General features: G+C 37.9%; 2 long non-coding RNA genes across 2 annotated transcripts; both read left to right on the top strand.

Moving 5' to 3' along the window:
- The first annotated feature begins 17,626 nt into the window (after positions 1 to 17,626).
- On the top strand, positions 17,627 to 18,198 carry LOC135738530 (uncharacterized). The gene is made up of 3 exons (XR_010528714.1): positions 17,627 to 17,690; positions 17,841 to 17,902; positions 18,064 to 18,198. It is a non-coding gene; the product is annotated as an uncharacterized lncRNA (long non-coding RNA).
- Positions 18,199 to 22,014: 3,816 nt separating this feature from the next.
- Positions 22,015 to 26,324, top strand: LOC135737878 (uncharacterized). Its single transcript, XR_010528609.2, has 4 exons — positions 22,015 to 22,043; positions 24,604 to 25,640; positions 25,765 to 25,825; positions 25,909 to 26,324. It is a non-coding gene; the product is annotated as an uncharacterized lncRNA (long non-coding RNA).
- Positions 26,325 to 27,098: the final 774 nt, after the last annotated feature.

Here is a 27,098-nt window from a genome sequence, read left to right as displayed (position 1 = left end):
GCTCATTTTTTATTCAGTGCATATAATTAGACTTTAATAAAGAACATTTTCATAAAAATTTTTAAATCAAAAAATTTTCGAAATGTAGAAAACTACCTGTTTCGGTAATGATAATCAAAATGTCGTGTAAGCATTCTGACAAGAGAATCTTTCAAATTTAACTGGAAAGATATAAAGAGATGATCTTACCTGGTAGCCATCTTGAAGTAACTGGTCCATGTGCTTGGTCACTCAAAATCAAACTTTATTAAAATTCTGTATGTGTGCTTAAACTGTTCTCAAAAAGTGTTGCGGAGGATGAGAACATCAGGCATGGACACATCAATTTCCTAATTTTTCTTCATTATTATTATACATGAATATTCAGTAAATTATTTTTCTGTCATCTAAAGTAGTCTAGCAAAACATCCATTTATTTTTTTTCTAAATATTTTTGTTTTAATATGTTTAAATTACAGCATAACGCATGTTCAAACACAGCCGGACGCATTGCGGTAATGAGAATTTCAGCAGAAAATGAGATAAAATTGACAAATTATAAATTCTTATGTTGAAATCACACATTGTGCAAGGTAGAACACAGTATTGTGTTAATTCTGAGGCTTTTTAATATTACTATATTACACATTTCATATCTAAAATCATTAGTGCCGTGGTGTTTCAATGGTTTCGTGAGAATCACCCAAGTATGATTGACCTGTGCTTGTAGAAACCACTTACCTGTGTCACAAGGAATGTTCTGTGTAAACGAAGACCTCCAGTGTTGTGAGTAACCTACCTCTGTGAAGTGTTATTGACCTGTGTCTACAGCAAACACGTACCTGTGTCTCGACGAATGCCCTTGTGAATGAGGAACCCCAGTGTTGTGAGTTGTTTCCCTGCATGGTCCACTAACGGTCTCTGCTTCCAGTAGAGTCCGCAGAACAACGAACCTAAGGCAGAGGAGAGAGAGAGAAGACGGGGAATTAGAGCAGCAGTAAGATCGCATCAAAGCACATTGTGATAACCTTTCTGTTCTTGATTCTGCCTCCAGGAAGAAGTGGAGTGCGCCACGGGTTCTAGGACCAGTGCCATAAGGAGCCCCTGTCCCCGGTCCTTGTCACGAGTGGCCCTGGAGGGCAGAAGAAGCCATATTAGTTTTTAACCTTGCCCTTTCCCTCTTTCCCTTTCTTTCTTTTTAAATATTTAAATAAAGTTTATTTTAAACGTAGTATACTCGTCTGTCTGGTCATTGGGGCGGTCTTGGGAAACTCCTTGAGGTGGAAGAGTTGAGAGGGGTGTGACCTTTAGTATATTTGGGTCCGCCCCTGGCCGTGACAGTCCCATTCGTTTGAATGGAGAGGGCGGGGTTTATGACTTGTACTGCAACCAGCCACCAGGGGGCGATCAAAGAGCCAGAGGCTTCACTTTTCAAGGCTTATGAGGCACACCCGGTATATTATTTTATTACGTGCACTTGACTTTCAGCTTCACGAACAGGCAGCTCAACAGAAATGATCCAACCTTATTTAATTAAAACCATACAATTATAGTTGGAATAAGCCTCGCCCTTTCATGGACGCAAACTTCTCTGCTTAATTGATTTGCGCTGTATATTTTCAGCTGTCTGGGCTGACTTAAAAAAAAACAGCTCAAACATTCTTTTAAATTTAATTATTTAACAAAAGCAAAGAAGAAAAAGTGTCTGACTGACACTGAACCGAACTTATAAATAACGATGGGGCCGCGTTTTTTCAGCACCGTAGACCGCTCAGCTGGTGGCGGGCCTAGATTTCACCTGAACCCTTTTTAGAAATCTACCCTTCTGTGTTTGAGTGCTGAGAATGCCCTGATAAGTTCATCTTTGTCCAGCAATTTTGTCGCCTCGTGCTCAATTAAAATCTGAACGAGAGCTGACGGCATCTATGTTCAACAGGCTATTATAAAAACAGGAAGATTTCCAAGCCACAGTAAAAAAATCACCCCCCCGTTTATCTAAAGTTCTTGGTCATTATGTTCATTTAATGGAACATTGTGTGGATGTTGCGGTAGAGGAAAATGCAGTCATGCACAAAATATATTAAAGGCAGTCAGTAAATGCACACAGATGTTAAACACATATTTTTTAATACAATGAAATACTGCATTAAGGTTAGTATAAAATCCAATCATATTATTAAAAAAAATCAGCCCCTAAAAAAATTTATTATTAAAAACCTGGAATCGCACTTGACAGCCAAGCCTGAACAGAGAGAGCATGGTCGAATTCAAAACTGCGTTTTTGCGCCCTTGAAGGGCACTTCTGATAGGGAACGCCGCTTAAACTCACTCCAGATAAAATGAAAATGACGTTGTTTTCATTTCTCTGTTCTCCAAGTGTATTTTAGCGGTCACAGTCACGCAATGAGAGACATAATTACGCAACAGCTATGATCTTCGAAGGGAATAGGGCATAGGGATGAGTACTTCCAATTGGTATTCTCTCCATTTGTGACGGTAAATTTGTCGGAATGAATGCGCACGGGGCTAACTACGACAGGTAACACAATTAAGAAATGTCGGTTTTCACAAAAATAAGGCTATTAAGCTCTCGTCTAGTGATCCCGATGCTATTATTAAACCTCTAGAATTATCCACATGTGCACGTTTTCTGAGAGTTTTTATGAAGCACTGTGATGCTGCTGTAAACGATTTTACATTGATTTATAAAAAACATAATTTAAATGACATAACCAATATTAATGCAGTTCTACAGTTTTATTGTAGACTAAATAATATACATTAATTTCATATTAATAATCCGATTTCTATCATAGGCTAAAGCGCGTATGAACGTCCGAGAGAAAATAAAGAGCAGAAATTAATTGATTTAAAATGAAAGATATGTGATTGCTTAACATCCACTGGCACTGACACTGTGAGCTCCCCCGTGCAGGAATCATAGGCCCCCGTTCAAACGTTCTTGCGCCGGGCTGGGGCCCTCCTTGGAGGACGGGGCCCGTTTCAATTGAAACGGTTGAAACATAGCTAAGGCCGCCTCTGTAGCCAACGAACATCGTAAGTTCCATCAGTTCTAACATCATTCAACAATTTGGTGTTTCCCGAAACCATTGTTCAAATTAACATTTGCAAACTGCTTCTCTAACTTGTGTCATTGGAGCTGTCGTTAGAAGCATAGTGTTATAAATGGGATGCCATGGACTAAGTTGTCCAGTAGAGGGCAGCATGGGACTGTTTATGTGACCTTTCTCCTCTTGCTACACTAGAGTGAGAGCAGGGTTGTCGAGTCAGTATGTTGTAACTGAGCACCGTGTTAAGATGCAGGTTGTCCGCTCTACATATGAATAAAGATTTATATTAATCTTTCTCCCTGGCTCCACATCTTTATGTACCAAAAGATATTACATAAGTGGCGACGAGGATAAAAAGGCACCAAGGAACCAGGCTGAAAATTGTACACGGAGTACAGAGCACGTGCAGAGATAAACACGATGGCAGCGCTGGTAGGAACGGTGAGCCCTTTTGATGGTGAGACACAATTATGGGAGGAATACATCGAAATGTTGGAGTTTTTCTTTCAAGCGAACGGGATTGAAGACGCTGGGAAAAGGAAAGCTGTGCTATTAAGTGGGGTAGGTGCAACCACTTATAGTTTATTGAGAAGTTTACTGTGCCCGATGTCTCCATGGGAGAAAACTTATGATGAGTTGATAAAAGTGCTCAAAGATCATTACAATCCAAAGCCGAGTGAAATCGTTCAAAGATTTAAATTTAATTCACAAAGTTACAAAAACTAGCACAACATTGTGAGTACGGGGCAACACTTTCACAAATGTTGCGGGACAGACTAGTGTGTGGTGTGAATGACGAAAGGATGCAGAGGCGGCTTTTGTCGGAAGCGGACTTAAACTTTGATAAAGCACTTAACATCTGTCAGGCAATGGAATCGGCGAACAAAAATGTAAAAGATTTGCAAGGAATGCTAACAGATGAGACAGTGCAGGCAACGAGAATGCTAAAGGGACAAACATCGGTGCATAGAGTATACTCATCAGATAAGAAAAGCCCGAAAAAAGACTTGGTGTGTTACAGATGCAAAGGAAATCATGCGCCCGAGGAATGCAGATTTTTGAACGAACTCTGTCATAAATGTGGGAAGCGAGGACACATAAAACGAGCATGCAAGTCGAAGCAAGCTGGGGCTTTTTCACCGAAAGCACGGTACAAAGGACCAAGAATGGAGAGGAAGGAAAAAGAGAAAGGTAGGAGATCACATTTAGTCAAAGAGGAGGAAGTGAGTGATACTGAGGATGCAAGCAACATCAATTTACAGTGTGTCACAAAACTTACCTAAAGTGGCTCCTATCACAAAAAGTTAAAGGTGAATGGCATGGAAGTGGACACAGGATGTGGTGTTACAATAATCAGCAAGGAACAATACTCCAAGCTATGGAAGAGAACAGACATGCCCGAGTGGAGTTCATGCAAACTGAGCCTGAAGACCTATACAGGTGAGAAGATGGGAGTGCTGGGTAGGGATGGGTATCGTTTCTTTTTAACATTTTAAACTGTTTTATTAAAATCACATTTATTTTCTTTAATTGTTATTTTAAATTCTCATGTATCTTTGTCTTTATTGTGATCTTATCGTGTAAATCTTATTTTTACATTTTCTTTTTCTTTTTTATATATTGTTTTCTCATTTCTGTGTAAAGCACTTTGAATGACCTCTGTGTATGAAATGTGCTATACAAATAAACTTGCTTTGCCTTGCCTTGCCTTGCCTTGCCTTGCCTATCGTTAAGATTTTAACGGTATTACTACTCTTACCGGTACTGCTTAACGGTCCGGTACTTTAACGGTATTCTTATCGGTACTTTGGCCAATGTTAACATTTGATCATGAACCTATGTTCACATGATTAAGTTAATTATGTGTCTGCATTTCATTATTACAAATACATTTTTGGATATCATTTCTAAATAATATACATATATTTGTTAATGCACCAGCGTGAAAGCTGCAGAAAAAATACTTTAAATAGGATTTTTATCTGTAGGCTATTTTGTAAACTAACTTGAATTGCTGTGCATTTAGCCAAATAAAAGTTTACATACTGAATTTTCTTTATTTGGGATTTTAAAACAAGTAGAAAATATGTTGAATGCATAACGTCATTTCTCCCAAAAGAAGTCAACAGAATTTCAACGTAAGGTAACCAATTAGGGATATTGTACATTTATTTTAAATGACGTGAACAACGTTGATTCAACATGATGTTAGCATACAGTACATGCCTGACAGGCGCGGTGGGCGCGTGCAGCAGGTGACGCAAATTATGGGTCCTCCGAGGATTAGACCGTCTCATTTCAGTTCTCTTCGCGGACTTCTCAGGCTGCCACCTTGACAGACCGAGTGCTCACCTTTTAAGGTCGTATGCTTAGAAGGTCGCAGCCCTTGAATTGGGACACAGTTTCTGTCTGCACGTAATGTACTTTTAAAAGATGCTTTGACAGATTGCTTGTGTTTCCGCTCTTACATGCAAACATCTTGTTGCACTTACCTGTATGACAACGAGCGTTGTCTGCATCAACTCTAGTAAAGTATAACCGCACTTTTGAACGTTTTGCTCTATCCGCCATTGTCAGTCTTGTTATTAGGCGGGAGTTTTCGTGCTGTTATGCGTATGCATGCGCCGCGCTCGTCGTTGTGTGTGTGTGAGTGTGACAGACAGCCTCCGCGGCGCGCATGAGAGATCTCGCAGATCTCACAGACAAACATCTTAATATTATCTCAAATTAGAAATGTTTGGTGAGACAAAATGTGCACGAAAACATAATTATTCAAGAATACATAGATCATTTATTTTTATCTTTTTCTCCAGGACCGAAAGCAGAACCGATAGCGTCAGATCTTACTGATACTACGGTCTTTAATAATTTAGCCCCGGGGCAAGTTTAGAACCGGGTTTCGGTACCCATCCCTAGTGCTGGGACAAGTCACAGGAACCGTGACATGCCCGGAAGTAGAAAAAAAACTGTCGATGGTCGTAGTAGACGGGGCAGGACCAAATTTGTTGGGCCGTGGCTGGCTTAGAGACTTGGGGCTGCTGCCACAGCTGGTAAACAAGGTAACAGCAACTTCAGCTCTAAAATTGTCAAATGTTTTATACAGGCACACGGAAGTGTTTAAAGAAGAGCTGGGACAGCTTAAAGGCACCACAGCAAATATTCATGTTAACACTGAAGCCCAACCACGATTCTATAAGCCACGACGTCTACCCTTCGCAGTAAAACCCCTGGTGGAGGCTGAGCTTCAAAGACTGGTGGAAGAGAAAATCATAGAACCAGTACAGTTTTCCGAATGGGCAATGTTGCGCCCATTGTACCTGTGAAAAAACCAGATGGCTCCATTCGAATTTGTGGAGTTTATAAACTCACAGTAAACAGAGCATCCAGTGTGGAACAATATCCTATTCCTAAAGTGGACGACTTGTTTGCACAGTTAGCTGGAGGGCAGAAATTTTCAAAGCTGGACATGAGCCATGCCTATCAGCAGATCATGCTGCAGGGGCGTAGCCAGTAATGGGCCAGGGCGGCACTGGCCCGCCCACATAACTCCCTGGCCCGCCCAGGCAAGTTTAACCAAAATACATTTTTAGTTTATTTTTATTATTCAAATGTATTTAATAAAATATATTAACATAAACCGGATTTATTATTGACTGGTGTGTGTTTAATTTGCTTTCTAAATAAAATGGAATTGTTGAAGCAAGTTGTAGGAAGCTTCCGAATTGTAATTGGTTGCTTGGTTGCTAGGAGTTCTGACAGATAGACTCTGTGGGGGGCGGCGGCCGGCGGGCTCTGGCAGTCTGCCAGCTAACTTTGCTAACTGCTTTTTTAGCTAATATTAACATTGCCACAATAATGGCTAAAGTTTCTTTAATGTGTTATTTAAAAAAGCAAGATTTGATGAAGAAGATACGCCACTGCCTCCATCTACCGAGTATTACCAGCCCAGTTCTTCAGACGCTGGTGGCGCCGGCTGCCGCTTGCTCCCTGGCGGCAGTTCCAGTGCTCTCTCCCGGTCAGTCTGACACAGGTTACCCGCCGATCTAACTGCAATTGATGAACCACCTTCACAACCCAATTTGCATCCATGAGTTACTACCCGCCTCAACAACCTTTTGTTTTTTGAAAAAGAACTCTGTGACTCTTTGGACTATAATGAGATCATTTCTGTTTTCAACATCAAACCCAGGCGTTTGCGTCTTGTTTTGTAGAATTAAAACAACAAAGGTAGGCATGCTGTTTAACTAATTTCCTTATTTTTGCTCGTGAAGTGATTTAACTAAGTGGTGTGTTGTGTATAGATGTATGCCAGCCTTATAGGTTAAACTTACATTGTTTAATTTAAATGAGTTGCTATTTTTGGCACAAAAGCTTAATTTCCAACAGGCTGATTGCACTGTATATGGTTGATTTAACATAACTTAGGCAGTGTGTTGTTATTTATTTCAAACCGTGCTCTGTTGAGAGTTTTCGTCATTTCAATTTATTTTTAGCCTACTTTATTTCAGGTGAACTGTTTTTGCACTGCTGACTAGCCTGAATAAGCCTGGTTTGTCCAGCCTTTATTGAGCTCTGTTGGTTTAACATGTTTAGACAGTGTTTTATTATTGACTTCGCCAAAAATTGAAAAGTAAAGATGTCACTGTTTTTGCAGTTTACTTTGTCTATTGTTTTTTTCCACTCTAAGGTTTATTTATTATTTAAGTAATTTTATTCTGATAAACTATAGGCCCACTCACTTTTGCTCCGGCCCGCCCAAAATACAATTTCTGCCTACGCCCCTGTCATGCTGGATGAAAGTGCCAAGAAATATGTCACCATCAATACACACAAAGGACTGTACACTTACTGTAGGCTACCATTTGGGGTAGCGTTGAGCCCAGCAATTTTCCAACGCACCATGGAGGGAATCTTGCAAAACATGCCACATGTCACAGTTTATTTGGATGACATTCTAGTCACAGGAACTAGTGAGGAAGAACATCTAAGAAACCTGTACGAGGTAATGTCTCGGTTAAAAAGAAGTGGGCTTAGGCTGAAACGGAGCAAGTGTGAGTTCCTGGGAGAGGAGGTGATATTTCTAGGTCACAAAATCAGTGCCGCAGGTGTGCAACCAGTCGCAGAAAAAGTCAAAGCAATCCAGGAAGCGCCCACACCGCAGTCGGTGAGAGAACTGAAGGCTTATTTAGGCTTGTTGAACTATTATCATAAGTTCCTGCCTAGTCTATCCACTTTGTTAGCACCTTTACATGTCCTGTTGAAGAAAGAGACAAAATGGACATGGGGCTCTGAACAAAAAGAAGCCTTTGAAAAGTCAAAAAGTCTTCTGCAGTCGTCAGCCATACTAGTACATTATGACATAAAGAAACCTATCATTCTGGCTTGTGACGCTTCCCCATACGGGGTTGGAGCCATGTTGTCGCACAGGATGGAGGATGGCACAGAGCGGCTGATCGGTTTTGTGTCACGAACGCTAAATGCAGCAGAGAAGAATTATTCTCAATTAGAGAAGGAAGGTCTAGCTGTCATTTTCGGTGTAAAGAAATTCCACACATACATATACGGGAGGCAGTTTACCATCGTAACGGATCACAAACCGTTTATTTCATTATTTAATTAAATGAGAGAAGTGCCACAAATGGCATCGCCACGTATACAGAGATGGGCTGTGACATGGGGGGATATGAGTACTCCATTGTTTACAAAGCTGGAAAGGAACATCAAAATGCTGATGGACTAAGCAAACTGCCTTTAACCGAGAAAGGATTAGAGACTCAAGTGGAGGAAGAAAGGGTACTCCTACTTGAAGAAAATGATGTGCCTCTTGTGAATGCAGGACAAGTGAGAAAATGGACAGACAAAGATGTAGTTTTATCTCGAGTACGAGAGCATGTACTCAGAGGATGGCCAAAGAGAGTGGATGAGTCCGTTTTTGGAGCATATACCAAAAAACAAGAGGAACTCAGTGTACAGGGAGGCTGTGTTCTGTGGGGAGCGCGCGTGGTCATTCCTCCACCAGGACGGACAGCTATTTTGAAACAGTTACACATCAATCACCCTGGCATCACACGAATGAAAGGCTTGGCAAGAAGTTACATGTGGTGGCCACAGATGGACGCTTAAATAGAAAGCATGGTAAAAACTTGTGCCACATGCCAAGAGAATAGAAATTCTCCCCCCTGTGCACCTTTACACCCGTGGGAGGTGCCGAATCTGCCATGGAGAAGAATCCACATTGATTATGCTGGTCCGTAGTTAGGAAGAGTTTTTTTGATCTTGGTGGATGCCTACTCTAAATGGCTGGATGTGTACCTGCTAAATAAGTCTACCTCTTCTGTAACCATTCAGTGCCTGAGACAAAGTTTTAGCCAACACGGTTCCAAGAGTTTATGACCCGAAATGGCATCAAACACATCTCCACAGCACCGTATCATGCAGCTTCTAATGGACTGGCTGAACGAGCAGTGCAAACGTTCAAAAGTCTGATGAAGAAGAGCACAGGAGATTCCATTGAGATAAAGCTTGCCAGAGCATTATTACATTGCAGTCGACTACTGGGAAATCTCCTGCGGAGCTGTTATGTGGAAGGAAATTAAGGTCTACCTTGGATCTCATCCATCCTGATTTTAAAAGTCAGGTACAGGACAAACAGCTGAAGCAAAAATTTTACCATGATCGACATGCTAAAAAGAGACAGGTGACTGAAGGTGATCAAGTGTACACAAAGAACTTTGGTTCAGGGCCTATTTGGATTCCTGGGACAGTTCAGAAACAGACAGGTCCGGTATCTTGTACTGTGGAACTTGGAAATGGCCAAATAGTGCGCCGACACATAGATCAAGTGAGGATCAGACATGTTGTGCCTGCGGAGGAAACGCTGGAGTTGGAGAAAACATCCGTGACAGAGGGAGTTGAGTTAACATCAATTTTGGGTGTCACGTCCTCTAAAGATACTAATATGGAGCAGACGGAGGAAGCTACTAAGGAGGTGTTAAAATCTGAAACTCCTGTGGTTAAGGACAATTTTGAGTTAAGAAGATCAACGAGACAAAAGAAAACTCAGATTTACTTACAGGATTATGAGAAGTTAGTAGTGAGTTCCCCAGCCACAGGGCAAGAATGCGTCCTGGAACTTACTGGGACGGAGGTAGTCTCTAGTTAGTTTGGTAAATGCACCAATGTGGTAGCACTTTATTTTACAGTGCGTGTACTTACCTTGTACATATATGGTAAATAAGTTGTACTTACCGACAAATGTGTGGTACTTACTTTTAGGTATCTACATGGTAATTAATTGGTATCATTACTGTACTTACCAGTGGTACATACTTGGTAGTTATTATGTAAATCTAGATAAGTACTGGGTAATAACAGATACATACTTATAGTGTAGGTATACTGTAACTAACGGGAACATTACTGTACTTACAAATAAATGTACAATATAAGTATTTAGTATTTACAGGCAAGTTAGGGTAAATGACAGATATTTATAGTGTACATATATGATAACTAATATCAAACACTTCTGTACTTAAAAATTGTATATACACAATAAGTGTGTACTAGTGAATGTACCCAGTAGTTAATGCATATGATAGTCAATAGTTGGGTTTGCCTCACAGTGACATGTATATGATGCTATATCTAAGGTGGTAGGTCCTATGTAATAACTGTGTAAAAAGCAACACTTTATTTTACAGTCCTGTATCCATGCAGGTACCATGGATGTACTAGTGAATGTACCCAGTAGTTAATGCGTATTATAGTCAATAGTTGGGTTTGCCTCACAGTGACATGTATATGATGCTATATCTTAGGTGGTAGGTCCTATGTAATAACTGTGTAAAAAGCAACACTTTATTTTACAGTCCTGTATCCATGCAGGTACCATGGATGTGCTAGTGAATGTACCCAGTAGTTAATGCGTATTATAGTCAATAGTTGGGTTTGCCTCACAGTGACATGTATATGATGCTATATCTTAGGTGGTAGGTCCTATGTAATAACTGTTTAAAAAGCAACACTTTATTTTACAGTCCTGTATCCATGCAGGTACCATGGATGTACTAGTGAATGTACCCAGTAGTTAATGCGTATTATAGTCAATAGTTGGGTTTGCCTCACAGTGACATGTATATGATGCTATATCTAAGGTGGTAGGTCCTATGTAATAACTGTGTAAAAAGCAAAACTTTATTTTACAGTCCTGTATCCATGCAGGTACCATGGATGTGCTAGTGAATGTACCCAGTAGTTAATGCGTATTATAGTCAATAGTTGGGTTTGCCTCACAGTGACATGTATATGATGCTATATCTTAGGTGGTAGGTCCTATGTAATAACTGTGTAAAAAGCAACACTTTATTTTACAGTCCTGTTTCCATGCAGTAACCATGGACATACTACTGAATGTAACCAGTAGTTAATGCATACGGTTATGGTTAAAAGGACAAATATATTGAGTACCAAAATGGCATATCAGTAATGTTTGTTCTTAGTTATAATATACGTATGGTATAAGTATGGTATAAGTATAACTTACCACACACTTATTTGTAAGTACAGTAGTGTTTCTTGTTAGTTACAGTATACATACACCATATGTGCCGGTCATTAGCTTACACTGGCCTACAGGTACCACACACTTATCATGTATATACAATTTGTAAGTACAGTAGTGTTTCTGGTTAGTTACAGTATACATACACTATGTATGTATCTGTTATTACCCAGTACTTATCTAAAGTTACATAATAACTACCAAGTATGTACCACTAGTAAGTACAGTAATGATACCAATGAATTACCATGTAGATACCTAAAAGTAAGTTCCACACATTTGCGGGTAAGTACAACTTATTTACCATATATGTACAAGGTAAATACACGTACTGTAAAATAAAGTGCTACCCTTTATGTACCAAAATATATTACACATAGTTCCTTGTTAATTTCGCCGCAGCTGGGCTGTGTTCTATTCAGAGTTGTCACCCCTATGCCCTATTCCTTTCGGAATTTTCACCATCCACTTTGAGCGATTTGGAAGACAAGTCGTGATGCTCAGATTGAGTTTAATTTACTTTTAATTTTATTATAATTTCAGTTTGAAACGATATAACAGCGTGACCATCGCAATTCTTCTCATTTTGAATGCCCTACGAAAGCATTATCTATGACAGTTGGAACGCTGCCTTGGTTTCGTTAGTGCAAAGAAAAGTTAGTTAGAAAGAGAGCATGTTTGTAAAAACATTTCCAAACACAAATTTGTCATATAACAATATTTGTAAAACAGTATGTTAGAGGATTTCAGTTATATAAAATGTTATCTGTATTGTACGTATGCCAAATCTTCAGTGCGTTGCTAAGGAAAAGTAAAATTCATACATTAACAGGCTACTTAAATATATTACACACCCAAACCACAGAATGTTTTTTATTTACATATAGTCAATGAATGTACCCAAATAAAAAGTCTAAAATGGTTCTATATTGATATGTTCTATAGTACAATATTCTCAAAAAATAGAAAATACAGTATCCAAACTGTAAAATATTAATCACCAAACATATTCTGAATTAAAAGTTGTTGGACTTCTGCTCCTGCAGGATGCATTCTGCCTTGATGTGGGTTCACAGGATCATGCTCAGAAGCAGCGTCTTCCTCAGCATGACATTTTCCCTGACTGCAATGTTGTGGAGAATTGCAGTAACCACAATAACAGAACAGCTTTTGGAGGGGTTCAGCTTCACTGGACTTGCTGATGCAGCGAAAACGTTGCATCCACAGTCCTATAGCCCTCTCCACTATAGAGCGTGTCCTTCCATGGGCCTGATTGAACCTTTCCTCTGCAAAGGTGGCTGGATGCTGCACAGGTGTCAAGAGGTATGGGCGAAGAGGATATCCACTGTCTCCCAGCAGCCAGCTATCACCAAGCCACCCTCTCTACAGCAGTTTGGCAAATTGCAGAATTCAGTGGCGAACCGTGGGTACTTCAGCTGGGCCTTCAAAATATGCAATGAAGTGCAAATGCCTCTCTATCCATAATACTAGGCTATTCGTATTTCGTTAAATCATACAGTGAACGTGTAAAAATTCTGAGCACGCAAAGTTAAATTACAGAATGGGCATTGTCTGCCTTTAAATGCAGTTTTAAAGTTTAAAATTACTTTAATCTAACTGATAAACACAAATACAGACTCTGCTGCTCTGTAATGACAGGGGCTCTGTAAATTTGCATTTAACAAGCTTAAATTATGTTCTTTAATTTATTTTTAATTTTTTGGAAATATATATTTAGCTGTAGGATACCTTGTTAGTCTTTTTCATAAGGGGAAATATAGCACCCTGCGTTCTCAGTGCACCTCCTTGTGGCTTATAACTGTTGTTATAAGATATCCAGGGCTCGCAAAATTGCTAGCCCGAGCCCCGAGGTCCCGGGGCTATTGCAAATTCTTGTCGGGCTACCAAAATGTATCTCCGCCCTGCCCATCGGGTATAGCGAGGAAAAAAATATTTGAATGTTTTCGCATTCTCTCAGATTTAGTTAGGAAATTATATTGTATGTAATTCGGCGTCGTTTGTCAGTCATTACTATCCTCACGTAACAAGTGAAACTGTCAGGAAGTAAAAGTATAATTAAACCCATTATTTTTCTCGTGTTCGCGTCATATGCACAGGCTCCTCTGCACGCGCTTCTTCCAGCTGTGCTCTTCACGAGTACGCGCTTAAGTAATTACGTTTTTACCTCAGCCCTATCAAGCTAGCCACAACGTCAATCACGTTTTCCGCCATTTACCTCAACCACTCTCACCGCAGAGATTCGGGCCATTAGACTGTATTAATATTAACGGTCTATGATCTTCGTCTTTATGCTGAGTTTACACCAAACGCGGTTTGGGCGTCAAAATCGCGTCTACCGCGCGTGGTTTGCCGCTTGAACAATTTGGATGCATTCGCGCGTGTAGAGCGGAGTAGACGCGCGGAAAAAGCAAGCATTTGACGCGCGTCCGAAGCAAAATCCGCTTCTTGTGGGAGGGGCAACTGCTGTGCGAGTGTCTGTTTGCAAGATGACTGATGTTACTTGTGCATTTATCAAGAGAGTTACCAGTTTTGTATTGGGTAACCTTACTATGGGGAAAAATAAACGGCGCGGGTAGATAAACGTCACGTGACTCAAAAGTGAAGCGTGTATTACAACTTACCAAGTTGCCCAAAGTCCTTACTGACACTCTTCCAAGCGAGGTCCTTTTTATTCCTGTCTCCACTATAGAAATAACAACTTGTGTCATATAGCTTCGAGTGATACTGCTTGAGTGAGTGACTCTGGGCGGGGCTGCCACCACAGCAGCAAGCAGGCTCCTGATTGGTTAACGCGGCGCGAAATTCCGCCAAAGTTCAAATTTTTCAACTCGGGCGTCAGCCGCAAATTCGCGTAAACCGCAAGATGCACAAAAAGCACAATTTGCGCTTACCGCGCGTACCGCGCACAACGCTCAATTCGCGCCTTTCGCCCGGAAACGCGTCTTCCGCGCCGCGCCGAACGCCTCTTCCGCGCCGCGGGACCTCCTGACGCGCGTCAACGCGTCTTCACATTGACTTAACATTGAAATCACTCGCGCTTCACGCCCTTACCGCGGTTGGTGTAAATGCAGCATTAGTGTTTTACGGCAGCTCGCATCCAGTTTGTTGCATGCTTAGGACTTCATGAAGGCTTACAATGTTTAGTTTTTTACCCGCCCACTTGAAATCAAAACGTGATTGGTCAATTTGCCCGTCACTCTCCACACCAAAACACATAGCTTGGCCTTCCCTGGGATTCATGAAGTCCTAACCAATGAATGAGCCAGATAACCGGGCCTTAATAGAGACAGACGATTCTGATTGGATTAGATGTTTTCATGACATGAACCTGACAGTAAGCTTAACGTTAGAACATAGATGAGAGAAAATATATTACATGTATTGTATTAAATTGAATAAAATAGAAATTTAAAAATGTAAAAACATATTTTTATTGAATACTATATTATTTATTATTTATTTATAAAAAATCTTTTTATTAATTTTTTAAGGCCTTCTCTGAAGGCGTAGAAGGCCCTGAAGGTTCCCCACTGGTAAAAATCCACAGTACTATACTGTATGTGTACATTACAGTAAAGTACTGCAGTTCATAGTGCATTCTGGGTAAATATGTTTGAGCGGAAAAATTTTACAGTATATTTTGGTCTTGATGTAACCTTGCTGTAGCCATTGCTGTAATGTGCCATGCAATAATACAGTGTTAGTGTAATCAAGTGTGCCAACGTCAAATCACACAGAGGGAGAGCAGAGCACAACTCCTGGCTGCAGCTGAAGGAGGACGATTGATTTCTGTCAGTTCGGTAAGTTTGGTATATTTTCTGTTTCATGAAAACTTAATTTTTAGTGTAAGAATTTTGTCAATAGTTTGTCATATTGTTTTAAACGTGCAATGAGAGAGAAAATGATCGCCAACAAAGTAAATTTAATCTCCCTCAGAAAGTAAGCTAACATTACACAGATGCCTACCGCTACTTTAACTCGCTTTACACCTTTATTAATGAATATATGGTTGTTTTAACTAAATTATGAGGGTTTGGTGAGTTTATATTTGTTGAAAGTGTGGTGACAATGAAACTATTTTTAACAAAATGGACAAAGACAACCCGCCAGCGCGGTCTTGCGGTCCTAGCATATGGTCGTTTATCTCGGTGTTTTATCTGTTCAGTTAGCGTTAGAGAGAAGTATTAAGTTCGACTGTTTGGCAAGGCTAACTCGTAGATTAACGTTAGCTGTGCACGTGAAAAAGCACAGTTTCATATATCAATCATTCATCTGTATTTGCGTCTTTTTCAAATGTGAAAAGTTGGATATAAGAATATCAACATAAACAGACAGGACTCGACACGCCGTAAACTTAATATTCAACACAGCATAACTTACTAGTAACCAACTCCTCCACAGAAGTGAAACCAAGAAACCTCATATTTAACTGGATATATGCATTGCAGTTGTAACAGCGGCCAGATATCGTTCAGACCTGGGCTCATCTTATTATCAGATTAATGAAAATGGTTGCTGCGCTTATTGTTATCATTACGGTATATCAGCAAAAGCAAAGCATATCTTCTTTAAAGCGTTTTACACGCCCAATAAGTTGTCCGATACATTTTGTATGGCATATTGTTTCCACCACTTCAGATGCATTACATGCAATATAAGTTCCCAAAACACCTCAAATCAATGCACATAAGGAGAATGGGCTCCGCATTTACGTAATAGCATGACAGGTACCTTTGTCTTCTCATCTGTCATCTGATCCTTCATCTCTGGATGTAAAATAGTCCATTATAACATCGTGTAGGACACTGGCATCAACAGGATTGCTCAAATTGCGGCGATCATGTTAATCCTTAAAGTGAGCAACTACTAACTTTGTAAAAAAAAAAACTTTGCGTGAAATAGCGTGTTACACCGCCGCCGGTCCGAGTTAAACATTAAAGGCGCTCTAAGCGAATTGACGCATTTTAGCCCATAAAACATTTTTTGTTACATACAGCAAACATCTCCTCACTATCTGCTTGCTGCCTGTCCGCTGATCAAACTGTAAAAAACGCGATCTCTGTAGACAGCCCAGGCCTCACAAACGGCAATATCAACATAGTGGCCAAACCTAGAACCACAAAACAAAACAAAGGGTTCCAGCCAATAAACGACAAAAAGGATTTGGGGGTGGGGGTTGGGCGCGTTCATGAAAGCACGGAAGGGAGGGGGAGGAGTTAGCTACGCTCCGTCTGTTTGAAAACAATTCAAACGTCAACAAAAACTAACGTCTCGCAGATTCGCTTAGAATGCCTTTAAATAGGCAGGCTTTTTACCTTGGCACTATAAATCGCTATTTCCTCACTAAACAAGATATTTTCAGACAAGATGTTATAGAATAATAATTTAATAAAAACCCTTTCCGACAAAAGTTACATTTGACTTATTTAGTTATTTTCTGAAAATCTTATTCGATGGGTATTTCCCGAATGCATCATAAAATAAACAGAATGCTTTCAAAATGTCAGCCAGTAACACATCATATCTTTTTGTTACAGCTCTAACGTTACAGTTTGCTCCACTTTGCTCTGAGGTTTATATGTTTTCTGTAAGTATTGACCACATTTATATATAACCATAGACTGTAAAAAAAGTACATATATGTATATATATATATATATATATATATATATATATATATATATATATATATATATATATATATATATATATATATATATATATATATATATATATAGTCTACTTATTTCTATGGCTAACAGATTTTGTAACATTGGTATTTTTTACAGTCTTACCAATGCTTGTAAGCTGGATTGAGTAAGATGGATCATCTTTAAAGGAACCAGGCAAGTACAGGATGTACAGTTACACGTTACTAGTCATGTATTTTTTCAACTGCAATAGTAAATGCTTTCACGTCACATGTAAAAGTACACAGGAATGTGGCTGATCACTTTTTATTTGTAGTTTACCTGACTGTCCTTGCACTTTTCAGGAGTTAAGGCAGATGTTGAGGCACACGGGTGACACCAGACACACACCAAGCACATTGTTTGGTAAGTTGACACTTTACCACTACAGCTTCTTTAAATACCCATGTATACACTCATACACAATTCCCACATGCAACACTGTCACACAACCACACACACCCACATAGAATAAGATATTGTATCCAAATCAGAAACAAGTGTACTTTTGTTCAGGACATTCAATCATGACATGATCCATGTGGATGCTGTCCATTGAGGAAAGAGTTTGTTCAGCGGTAAGTGAATCTTCTGTATTTTAATGTAATTAGGTGTGGAACAGTAGAATAAGAACAAAAGGTTTCAGAATAGGAGTAAATTCAGGGCTGAGTTTAGTTTTTTTTAAGAATCTTTTTCTATCTTGTATTTGTTGACTTAATGTTTATGATATTTCTAACAGGTTTCTGGACAGAATGAATCCCAAAGATGGGAAAAAGTGCACATCCAGACAAGGAGCAAGCAAAAAGACAAGGAACTTGGTGCAGAGAAAAGCTGTGGTCATTAACCCCCATGTGAACAGCTTCATGCAGCAGGCACGTGCACAGATAGGGCTCAACCTGTGCAGAACACATGCCCTTTTTGTCCTTACACTCCGAAGTGCCCTTTTTTGGAGGTGTTTTATTATTTTTTCAAATATATAAATTAATGCTATTGTTAAACATTTACGTCTGTCTGTGTGTTTTACAAATATATTTATCACATAAAATTATTAAAAAACTAAATATTTTTGGATCCGCTCAAACTGTCTGTCAAACCTCTTAACTCCGCCCCCTGAGTGCTGCGAGCTGAAGTTCCACAGCAGTCAGAGGCAGCTGAACGTCTTGCAACGGTAAATAAGTATCTTGTTGTTTGAGTACAATGCTGTGTCATTACGAAAGAAACACTAGTATGTATATAACGGCGCATGTTTTATAAATTTGAGCAGAGCCGAATTATCCATAGACGGGATTGGTCGAGTGGGCAATCAGGGGGCACTAAGGGCTCCAAACTGCAGCAAGGGCTGGCGCAAAATGCGACCAAATTGAGTTTTTGACAAAGCGCGAGCAGTTTTTAAACAAGTGTTCACCCATGTGAAGGGCACCCGTGACAACAATACGGAATGCACGGTCGGGTTTTTACCGTTTTTTTTTTTGCATGACGCGTATTAATCGTTTAACTAAAGTCAACACATCTCACGCGAGAAGACGCGCCCGCGCGGGTAAATGTTTAGCCTACATTAACACCAAAAACATATCAGATTAGAAAGGTCTTAGACATCAGATGCCCAGTTGGGAAAACTGGATAGAGACGAAAAACGTGTAAAGGATACAAGTATGTACATTATATTGCCCTGTCACTCATTACAGTATGCAATCTGGATATAATTTATTGTATATGCATGTATCTTATGCCTTGAATTAGTCAAGGGAGTTGTATGATTATTTGGTTCATAACTTTTTATTCTGAAATTAACTGCATAGAGTTAAGTCTATTTAGTATTTAGTATATTTTTTTAGTAATGCAGTTATTTGCAACTTCAAAAGACCAAGGTTCCTGGTCCTCAGCACCAGGTAGGCAGATACATGTTGAATATGCTTATGGTATGGCTATAGTATAGTATAATCTCCTATTTTGATCTTTAATATCCTATTTCCCCCTCTTCTCAATAACATACATAAACATGTTAACCAAATAATACAAATTAGCTTATAAAACCAAACAGAATACCTTTTTTTCTTCAAACATATTTTTATGTAACTTTATGTATGTAAGCAGAGGAAAAAATTTAAATTAATATATTCTACAATTAAATAAGAGCGAGCACTTCACAAACACATGACTACAAATAGGCCTAATAAAGACAAACACCCAGGATGTAAATTGTTAAAGCCAACTTACAAGGGCAGATATCCTTTGCACTGTATAATGCCAAGCTATCATAAAATGTCATTTTTCATTCATTAATAGTGATTTTTTTCAATCATTAATAGTGAATAAATAAAAAGCTATTAAGATGATTATTAAGTGATATTTATTTGGAGGGGGTGCCCTTTTTCAGTTTCAGCACATGCCCCTCAAAAGGTCTGTGCACGGCCCTGTCATGCAGTCCCTGATAGAGTTTGAATGGGCGACTTCAAACTAAAGGCCAGTGTCTGTCTGCCACAGTTTAATGCATTTATTTTTAGTGTTCAATGAAATTCAAATAGAATATTTAAAACTATGGGCCAGTGTTCTTTTTACCACAGTGAAATGTTACCTTTTAGTCGATGATGGACTTAAAACTGAAAACTTCAAACTATGGACCAGTGTTCTATTTGCCAGAGTTAAATATGTTACAGCAGGGGCCTCCAAACTTGTTTATACTTTATAATATTTTATTTTATTTTATTTGACTTGTTTATTATTGTTTATCTTGTTTTAAATGTTTTGTTTCAATTACATGTTTTTTAAATAAAATTTTTGATATAAACATTGCTTGGATTGCCTTTTAATTCATAATGTCATGTCAAGGATAGAATTTTTTTACTATATTAATAACTATAGATTTAAACCTAAATATCTAGCTATAATACATTATTGTATTAACTGTAATAAGTAATAAATAGTATTTATGGGTCAATATAGAAATTACAGTAAATTATTGTAAAAAAAAGGCTATTATTGTAAAAATACAGTAAAGTACTGATTTGTAACTATATGGTACTAGTTTGTGTACTGTAAAACTATATTACAGTACAGTACTGTAAAACCAAAATACAGTAACTTACTGGCAACCGTGCTGCCAGTACCGTACTGTAAAAATACAGGGAAATCGTTAACAGTGTATGTTACCTCTAGGAGACATTACAGGAAACTTAACATAAGTTTTCACTGCTATATGCGGATGATACCCAGCTTTACATCTTCTCTCATTCTAGCAAAACATGAGAGAGAACATGAGGAGAAGCTTTCAGTATCCACGCTTTTATGACCAACTCGTTACTCGGGGGATGCCATGCAAATCAGGTAAACAGGCTTCAGCCTGTGGCATTCATATTATGCTTACGGATGAGGGACAAAAATGGCAACGTCCGTTCGGACCGAGATCTGTGATTGGCTTAACATTTTTTTTTTGTCCTACACCTTTCACGGATGACATACATTTCTACAAATACATTTAAACAACTTAACATAGTGATTGCTATCAGGATGTGAGGAGACTTTTAACCAGCATAACTAAAAATGTTTCTGGATCAAATGAGATGGCCTGCCTTTAATGTAAAGCTGCTTTTGAACAATAACCAATTGTGAAAAGCGCTATATAAATAAAATTTAATTGAATAAACCCAACTTAACACCACAGATGTCAAATATAAATATAAATCTCACCATGTTGTGCTTGTGTATCTACAGTTGATCTTTAAACTGTCCTTTCTTTTTGTTTCTTCCCCAAATGTTAATGTTTTTGATAAACAGAAACAATAACCTACCTGTACAATACAATAACCATTCATAAAAAAAACATTTTAGAATGTTTCATATGCATTTTCCCTGTTTACAATCTGTTTTAGAACCTAGAAATACAAAAGAACGAAACAGATTGCAGATTCATGAATCACCCTTTTGACAATGATGCCGGTGGGGTTTATGAGAAACCCTTGTGTTTTCAAACCTGTACTTTGTTTCAGTTCATCTAAAATGAAATTATTTCTAGTTTTCCTGCATAACTAGTTTTAATCACAAGCATTTGTGGTTTGTTTAGGTTAGACGTGACAGACAGTGATTTTTTAACACATCCGCTTGTTTTCTAATTATCCAAATTTCTTACAGTCATTTTAAAAAGATATATTTATATGGCTGTTTTGTAACTGAGATCATAAGCCAACTTAATAGTAACCTTTAGTTGCTCTTATACATCCTGCCTTATTTAGTATCATGCACAAACTTTAGCAGCATAATCTGTTGACATGACAAAACACATTTGTTACATTCTGCTTTCTGTACGGGATCATACCAGGGACATATTGTTCAATGATGGTCTTCAATCTCAAAATACATTTGAAATTATGTAAATATGAAAACAAAAATGAAAATAATATAAATAATGAATTGAAATTGAAATTTAAACTTGTCTAGTCAGTTCATGTTGTTCATAAGTTGTGTCATGTGTGTCATCCACATTTATTTAAATATGCATGTGGACAGAAACAGGTACTCCACCCTGTTATTTGCAAAATTTGAATGCACAAAAGTCTTCCCTGTTCTTGTAACTAGGGAGCATATAAGGTTTCGTTTCTCTATAACAGCACCTCCCTCACACCACACCTATACAGATTGATTGGTTTAGACCTTCTATAAATCATCTTGACCTTCCGCATTTGTTTTGTGGTGGCGAAAATGTTTGAAGAACTCTTTCAAGAGGTATGACATTTTTTTAAATGTATTTTTAACTCTTTGGTATGATTATAGTTAACCAGCAATTAAGGTTACAATATATTATTTAACATTGTATGTGTAACTGCATTAAGAACTCTGTTATTCACAATACATTTGCTAATAATTTATGCAATATATAAAAAAATAACATTTTTGATGACAGGCAATGGATAAATAAAAATTCAATATACATCATTACATAAATATAAAGAGACGATCAGGTCTAGTTGTCAAATGAGGATGTTTCATAACATTACAATAATATATGACTTTCAATTTAAGAAATTTTATTAAAACTATTAAACTATCCTGAGAAACTAGAATAAAAAGTGTGGCTAGCCCGGTCTCCCATAATTAAAGGGATAGTTCGGCCAAAAACGATATTAAACCCATGATTTACTCACCCCCAAGCTGTCCGAGTTGCATATGTCCATCGTTTTTCAGACAAACACATTTTCGGATATTTTAGAAAATATTTTAGATCTTTCTGTTGATTAAATGTAATGTAACGGGGTCCAGCAATAGTCCACGACCTTCAAGTCCAAAAAAGTGCGTCCATCCTTCACAAATTAAATCCAAACGGCTCCAGGATGATAAACAAAGGTCTTCTGTGGGTAATCCGTGCGGTGTTGTAGAAATATCCATATTTAAAATGTTATTAACGTTATAAACTACCTTCCGGTAGCGCCGCCATCTTAGACTCAGGAGAGAGTATTAGCGTAGTGTACGCACTTTTCTTAGTGACGTATGACAAATTCGGAGGGCGGGGGCACAGAGCAGCAGCAGAGAAACTCTGTACGCTGCGTAAGCTCTCATCCTGAATGCGCATCACTCCAAAATGGCGGCGCTACCGGAAGGTAGTTTATAACGTTAATAACATTTTAAATATGGATATTTCTACAACAACACCGCACGGATTACCCACAGAAGACCTTTGTTTATCATCCTGGAGCCGTTTGGATTTAATTTGTGAAGGATGGACGCACTTTTTTGGACTTGAAGGTCGTGGACTATTGCTGGACCCCGTAACATTACATTTAATGAACAGAAAGATCTAAAATATTTTCTAAAATATCCGAAAATGTGTTTGTCTGAAAAACGATGGACATATGCAACTCGGACAGCTTGGGGGTGAGTAAATCATGGGTTTAATATCGTTTTTGGCCGAACTATCCCTTTAATGAGATGCAAACCCCTCCAAGTGCGTCTGACATCAGAGTCTTAATTGATTCTGCCAACAAACAGGTATTTCTGAACTGCCTGAGGATTTGGGAGAATTAAGCAGATTTGAAGCAAAAGTATTTGTGACCCGATCTGGCGAAATGAGTCGGAAGTCGCAACGTTCTATTTTAAGATATGAGCCGATAATATGGAAAAACAATGAAATTATCAAAAAAAATATTTTTAGCTAATTTCAAAGAACAGACATTAAAACATAATATCCCAAAGTTTCGTAGTCCAAATAATTGAGTAAAGGTGTTTAAATGACTATTAAAGTTGAAACAGTTTTACTTAATCCGCTGGAAATTGCTTTTCTCAAATACTCTCGTCACCTCCGAGCATTCCGGGGATCCCCTGAAACGTCACTATCTCTCCAAATATGGTGTTACACGTTGTTTTAGAGCCAATCAGAAATCTTCATAAACGCTGATCGTTTGTCAATGGGAAACCCCGGGGCACCTGATTGGTCCAGCCATCCTCTTGTCAGTCTCGCAGCACACTACTCTCCTATTTAACTCCTTTTTGAATTGTTTACACTGTTATTGTTAACTAGCCTACACAAATATATGATTGCATAGGCAAGCATTATTTGTTTTCTTTTTGCTTGTCTCTCTGTCTCTCTCATTTTCTCTCACACGCGCGCGCACACGCGAACACGCACGCGCACACACGCGCGCCCCCGCGCGCACACACACGCGAACACACACACACACACACACACACACATTCTGGTTTCCATGTTCTATTCCCTTCCCCTAACTCAAACCCCAACCATCACAGAAACCTTTCTGTTACACATTTTCAATAAACATCATTCTGTTTGATTTATAAGCTTGTTTCTTGGTTTACTGAAATAGCATTTATATTAATGTCTTTGGTCAAATTAAGCTGTAAAATAAATTGTTTATCCCTTTAAAAATGCAATGGATTTTGAAAGATATCTACAAAAAAGGGGCAAAAAACTTTAAAGGCGTTTTTCTCAGGTTTTCAGTTGGAAAAAGAAGACAGACAACCTTAATTCAAATGTCTATATCTTTAAAACCATTCAAGGTATGACTTTGACTATCATTTGAAAGCTTATTATCTCCTCTTTCCACTGATACCAAAATCTCAATTTTGAAATTTGGGTCACTGTGACTCATTTTGCTGGATCAGGTCACATTTGATGCACAAATAATATGTGCCAAGAGCTTTAGATTAATATCATTATCTTGTTTTTAACATAGATGGTGTTTAGAGGCTTTTTATTTGAGCTCCTTAATTCTTGGTAGCACTAATAACCTAATGCCAATCCTTTTTCTTTATCCTTTTTTTTCCTGTTCAGATGATTCGGAAAATGGGCATTTTCATTGGTGACACTTACAAGAGAATTGCAAATAATAAAATGCTAGAATGCGATTTTTTTGACCCTAAAAATTTTGTATGTGAAATAAAATGTAAAGATATAGAAAGAAAATACACAACACAAGGCCTGGGTTGTTATTTAAGATCTGGTCTCGTAGTGACAGCCTTTCATGTTTTAAAAGATAATTATGAAATATCTGTAAGGTTTTTAAATCAATCCTGTAATTTGTGGTACAAGGCTCAATGTATAAAAACAGATCAAAAGCATGATTTGGCTTTGATTCAGTTGCAAGAATCTATTGATGATCTACCATACCAAAACATCCTAATTAAAAATGAAATAGAAATAAATGAAAAGATATATTTTTTAGCTCAGGGACCTAAAGGCCTCCAAAAGAAGGACGGCAGAATTGTTATGATTCCCAAACCTAAACATACTATAGATGGTGTACTACAGAATGAATTTCTGATTTCTGAAAAAGGGGTTGAAGGGGACAGTGGAAGTCCTGTTTTTTCAGATTGTAAATTGATTGGGATATACCGTGCAGCTGCCAAGCCCACAAAGAAGAGACGGCCTAATGAAGAATATGGCATGGTTATGAAGATTGATGAATCTTTTCTAAAATTGTAGTCAATCATTTTAAATATTATATACTTCATCATTTTTTCATTAGAACCCTTTTCTTTGCAGATAGCCTGTACCACCCTTTGCTTTAAGAATGTTTCCTAAGAATGTTTCTAAATGAACACAAAAAAAATCCTAATATCCCTAATTTTAATGTTGGTATCATTTGCTTGGCCCATTCCTCTCTCTTCACCAAGTACTTTCCTACCCTCTCTTTACAATACTGTCAAGTATTGTAAAAAAGGCAAAAATGCACTTCAGTTTTAGGGGTCATGAATAAGAGTGATTTGACTCTGAGGGTAAGATGCAATTCTCATACTGTGTACTTGTGAAATTGCCCATTGTTCGCCACTTCCCGAAGAGAGATCTTGTGTCTTACCCAAAACAACATTGTGAGTCCTTCTTTAACCTTTTTTTAAATGTGTATACTTTTGGAGGAATATTTCACATTTCAATATTTATTTGATTAATTACTTTAAGTAGGTTAAATCATTTAATTTACATTTCAATTCACAGGTGTCCTGTGTCAATCTGGAGCAGAGAGGTTCTGAAATCTTGGGGGGAAAAATAGGTCAAGGTAATGACATTACAATCACATTGATGTCTTTATTTTGTGGTTTTAAAAGACAAAAATGCATATTTGAAATAATGTGTGTGTAGTTTCTTCAGGAACTTGATACACCTTTCATGTCACCTCAAGTTCAACTAAATCTGCTCCAGCCTGCACAAGATGACACTACGGGTCAAGCAGACTGTCTTACTCTCTCTTTGTCTCACCACCCACTCAAAAAAATATTTAGGCCTAATTCATAAGATTTATGTATTTTGATTACATGTAACATTTCCATCCATTTGGATAACATACTTTTAATCTAAAAAAAAAAACAAATAAACTTTATATGATAGATATTTTTTTGATATATGTAAATGAAACCATTAAAATGTATGTAATAGTTTTACTTAATCCAATGTGTTTTAAAAATTGATTATGTATTCTTTATTAATAAACCCAATTCACTTAAAATGCATTACATTTAGGTATCTTACTAATAAACCATTTATACATTTGTATATATTCCTCCCCCATTCACCCTCCTAAATCACAATATGCTATAACAAAATAGCACAAAAAAAGAATAGCCAGACCACTTGGTTTTACATTTTATCAATTTATTTAATACTTCAAGGCATTACTCATAAGGCAGCAAAAAAGAGCAGCTAACAACTAGCATGACAGCCATGGCTTATACACCTCGTATTGTGTACAAAAATAAATAAGTGTGTTTCAGACATTTCAGCCACAATCAACCTCATTCCACAAATAAGAGCAAACATTTTAACAGGCTGCAGAAATACAAAAAACCCTGTAAAACTCGAGGTAGACATAAATCAGGTAAATCAGGGACAACAACATTACTTTAACATTTTTAGAAATCTGTGACATGATGTTATAATAATTTAGAATGAAAAAAATGGCACATGGCTTAGTGTTTTGAGTGGCTGTGTGCCATTAACAATTTTCATGCATCTTTAATTAAATGTTAGATATACATCAATTACATTTTTCAAAAACTTTTCAACTTTCAAAATTGTTAAAGGAATATCCAATTTAATAAAACAAAAATCCCGATAATTTTCTAACCCCATATGTTTATGTTTTACTTTGTTCAGTCAAGAAGAAATAAATTTTGAGTTAAAGATTCCAGGATTTTTCTCAATTTAAGACTTTATTTGACCTCAAGTTTACAATTTCAATGCAGATTTAAAAGGGCTCTAAATTATCCCAAATGCAGTTCTAAACGTAGGTTCGGGAGGAGCCTAAACATTCAGGACTGTCAATCATCATCATC

Source organism: Paramisgurnus dabryanus, chromosome 12, assembly GCF_030506205.2.
Source record: "Paramisgurnus dabryanus chromosome 12, PD_genome_1.1, whole genome shotgun sequence".
Taxonomy (NCBI): domain Eukaryota; kingdom Metazoa; phylum Chordata; class Actinopteri; order Cypriniformes; family Cobitidae; genus Paramisgurnus; species Paramisgurnus dabryanus.
The sequence above is the reverse complement of the archived record's forward strand: the minus strand, read 5'-3'. Positions and strand labels throughout refer to the sequence as shown.